Below are 4,269 nucleotides of genomic sequence, written 5' to 3' on the forward strand. Positions count from 1 at the left end.
GGGGGAAGGGTGGCTGGGGAGGGTTGTGGCTTGTGTGCAGGGGGAGGGTTTGCCTGCAGCCCACCCTCCTGTGTTGGGGAGAGCACCCGCCAGTGCTCCTGCTGCTCCTGTTCCCAGAGGGCTGGCATGAGTCCTGTGTTCCTGCTCTCTGCCACTTCCCCCATATGCCACCACTGTCCTTCTCCTGCCACTTCCACTCCCCTCCCCCCAACTCTGGCACCACATCCCAGCTGCTTCTGCAGTCCTGGTGATACAGCAAGGAACCAGGTGGTGTGCTGGAGCCACCGGTGGGCCAGCAGGGGGGGAGTGGGAAAATGGCTGTGGCAGGTGGGGTGAAGGGGCAGTGAGTAGGAGCATGGAGCACAGCAATGACTGGATGGGAGTATGGTGCCTGCACCAGTGCACTGGGGCCAGCACTGGTGGGGTCCAGAGTGGGGCAGCAGAAGTGTGGGGTCCAGGCTGGCAGGGGCCTATGGAACTGGGCTGGATCCTCCTCTCTTTGCTTGAGCAGCGTAGCCCGGCTCCATTGAGCCCCTGTTGGCTCAGACCCTACACTCCTGGGCCGAAAATGCTGCTCAGCACAGGGGAAAGTGGCCCAGCCTCACCACCACCAGGCAGTTTTAGCTGCGTCTGCCTGGATCCCATGCTGTGCTAGGCTGTGGTGTAGCTCCTTCACCGCCACGTCTGTGCTGCCAAGTGCGGCAACAGTGACAGTGTGGAGCAGCCACAGGGTAGTTCACAAGTGGCAGTGAAGGAGCTGCACTGCAGCTTAGAGTGCCACAGTCTGCCAGCAGCCACAGCAAAACCTGCCCAGTGGCAGTGAGGGGGAGGGGCTGCTTCCCCCCACAGCAGTTTCTGCCCAGTTGCTGTTACTCAGCCTGGATGGATGAGCCTGGAACCATCACATGGCCTAGGCTCAGCAGCGGCAGCATGGGACAAACTGCTTCTCAGTGTGGGGGGGAAGCAGCCCCTCCTCCTGTTTCCACTGCTGGCGCTCCCTGGTGCAGCTGCTCGAAGCCCACATGGGGCTGCCTGTGCCTGCTCTCTGCAGCCACTGCTGCCCCACGAAGCAGTCCAGAGGCAGCACTGATGCAGCAGAGATGCAGGACAGCCCCACGTAGACTCTGGGAGGCTGCACCAGGAAGTGCTGGCCACAGGGGGAAGGGAGGGGCCACTTTTCCCCCACGCTGAGCAGCAGTTTGCTCTACACCCCCACTGCTCAGCCCAGATGGGCAGGCATGCTGGCGTGTGGGATTGGGACTGTGCACACGAGTCCTCTCCTGTACTGTGGGGCAGGGGTGGAGGGGAATGGGAACGAGTGGGCACCAGCGCTGGCAGGGCCCAGAGCAGGGTGGCAGGAGCGCGGGGTCCCAGCCGGCAGGGACTCTATGGAGCTGGGCCAGCTCCCCCCTCTCCCTGCTGGCACAGCCCAGCCCAGCTGCACAGACCCTTGCCAGCCTCCGCCCCGCATCCTGGTGGCCCACTCTGGCCCCTGCTGGCACGGCCCCCAGGACACCGGCACAGGGCCCGTGCTCCCACACGCCTGCTTGCTTTCACTGTCCCCACCCCTGCTGCTGATTTCCCCACTTTTCTGCCCGCCTGCTGGCCCCTTTGCACCACATGGCTCCCAGCTGCATGGCTGGAGTGTGGGACTCAGGAGGAGCTGGCCCGGCCCCAAGGACCGTTTTGTTTTAACTTCCATTTCAACAGGATGGTGTTTTGTTTGAGTTTCATTTCATTTCAAAAGCACTGTTCTGTTTCGTTTAATCAAAACTGTTTTGCTGTTTTGACATTGTTTTGACATTTTGCCCATAGGCTATAATGAAGAAGCATGAAACTGCCTATAACTTTGCCATTTCTTCCCTCATTCAGATGAAACCTGCAGGGATGGTAGCCCATTCTGAGGCCATGAATCCTGCCAAGTTTCAAGGAGATATGTGAGAGGTTTCTTGGAAACTGCTCCTGAGCTCAGTAACAGTCAAACCCCAAGGCAGAAAGCAGGCCCGTTCAAACAATGCTGCCTTTTTATGCTGTTTTTCCATCCCTCCCCAAGACCACTAGGATTGAAAGGGACCTCAGGGAAGGATCACAGTCACTGGCCAGCAACACTGTTAATATGAGAGCAGTCCTTCCCCCCTCTTCCTCCCCACCATTACTTTCTGTTTCCCTGTGGGCGAGCCCAGCTTGAGCTTTGAAACTTGAAACATTTCAAAACTTTCAAAATGTTTCAACTACCCTCGTTTCATTTTGAGGCTGTTTTGAAGCCCTTCGTTTCATTTCGATTTTGCTGTTTGAAGCTTGAAATGAGCCGAAACAGCATTGAAATGAAATAGCCGGTAAAATTTTGCACAGCCCTATAAAATAGGCATACTATCTAAGCAATACCATATTTAATGGCTTGTTATAAAAATGCAGTTACCAGGTCCCAAACCATACTACATTTTGTTGTGGCTATTTTCTACTATGCATAATTGGCTACACCTCATTTCCTCCCCCAAATGATCCAAATTATCCTGAATACAGTGGTAAATTACACATGTAAGAACACTAGCTGTGTGTAGATGAAACGAGGCATGTGTGCATGACACTTAAAGTGAGCTAAATGCCTTTGCACTGCTGTAATGGTGTCTGTGTTTGCATGCCTCAGCAGTGTATTGCGCATTCATTCCAGCTGCTGTAGGAAATTTGGCAGCGTAATGCACCTTAAATGACTTGGGGTGCAGCAAACTAAAACTCCTTGGAGCCCCCAGCTCCAAGCAGCTCCATGACTCTGCAGGAAGCCCTGCAGGCAGCCTGGCAGCAACGTGGGAAAGCAGGCCTAAGGAGAGCGGCAGGCCTGAACTTTTTTTCCTGCCCCCCCTGGAACCTGCCTGCCTGCCTGAGCTGTGCATGGGCCCGGTGTTTCCCTCCATGGCTGTGGTGTCCCCAGGACCGCCTGAGTTGGGTGACTGTGGTTGGGTGCTGCTGGGGGAGGAGCCGCTGCTGCCGTGGAGGGAAGCACCAGTCTCCTGGCTCCCAAGCCCAGGGGCTGCTCTGCCCACTGGCAGCTTGCCCTCCCTGGAGAGGCAGGTAAGTCAACAGGATGTGTCCACAACACAGGGGTTTAATCAGCCCTAAATTGAAGCGGTGTTTTTTAAAACCCATCGCTTCAATTTAGAGCCCTGATTTCATCTATACATGCCAACTGTGAGCTTAACTCTTGGGCATCTTCAGTGTCAGGAAACAATTCTTAATGGTGAAACCTGTTGAAATCTTCCAAGGAAGTGGAGAAAGCCCAGTTGCCTGAGTCATTTAAAAGTGCTTTGGATAAAAAATTATAGTATATATGTGATAAGGAACAATATTGGATTGCCGGGGTGTAAGAACTAGATAGTTCATAGATTTCATAGATGTTAGGGCTGGAAGGGACCTCAAAGATTGTCAAGTCCAGCCCCCTGCCCCAGGGGCATGAAGTCAGCTAGGGTCAAAGGATCCCATCAAGATAAGCATCCAAACATTTCTTGAATAAGTCCAGAGTAGGTGCCTGCACCACTTCTGCAGGGAGTCTATTCCAAGCCTTGGGGGCTTGGACAGTAAAGAAATTTTTCCTTATGTCCAGCCTAAAACGGCCTTGAAGGAGTTTATGACCATTAGTCCTTGTTATCCCTTGGGGTGCTCTGGTGAGCAGATGTTCCCCCAGATCGTGATGCACACCCCTTATATACTTACAGCCAGCCACCAGGTCCCCCCTGAGCCTGCGCTTCTCTAGGCTGAAGAGTCTCATGGCTCTCAGCCTCTCTTTATAAGGCCTATTCTCTTGCCCTCTGATCATGCGCATGGCTCTACTCTGGACTCTCTCAAGTTTCTCAACGTCATTCTTGAATTGTGGAGCCCAGAATTGGATGCAGTACTCCAGCTGCAGCCTCACCAAGGCCAAGTACAAGGGGAGAATGACGTCTTGGGATTTGCTTGAGAAGCATCTATGGATGCAAGCCAGAGTTTTGTTTGTTTTACCAGCTGTGACATTGCATTGGTGGCTTATGTTTATCTTGTGTTTAATCATGACCCCCAAGTCTCTTTTAGCCATGGTGCTAGTGAACGTAGCATTGCCAAGCCTATAAGTATGCTGTGGGATTTTTTTCCTCAAGGTGGAGTACCTTGCATTTATTGGTATTGAACGTCATCAAGATCAGGTTTGTATCCGTGCACTTACTAAGCTTATCCAAGTCGGCCTGGATCACTAGCCTGTTCTCAGGTGTGGACGCTATGCCCCAAAGTTTAGTGTCATCG

At 53.5% G+C, this 4,269-nt stretch overlaps 1 long non-coding RNA gene across 1 annotated transcript in view; it reads left to right on the top strand.

The window, feature by feature from the left end:
* The window catches only part of LOC109299480, a 23,113-nt gene that overhangs the window by 8,123 nt on the left and 10,721 nt on the right, over positions 1–4,269 (top strand). The gene's annotated exons all lie outside the window — the stretch shown is intronic.

This window comes from Gavialis gangeticus, unplaced genomic scaffold (assembly GCF_001723915.1).
Source record: "Gavialis gangeticus isolate Ggan-Ray unplaced genomic scaffold, GavGan_comp1, whole genome shotgun sequence".
Taxonomy (NCBI): Eukaryota; Metazoa; Chordata; order Crocodylia; family Gavialidae; genus Gavialis; species Gavialis gangeticus.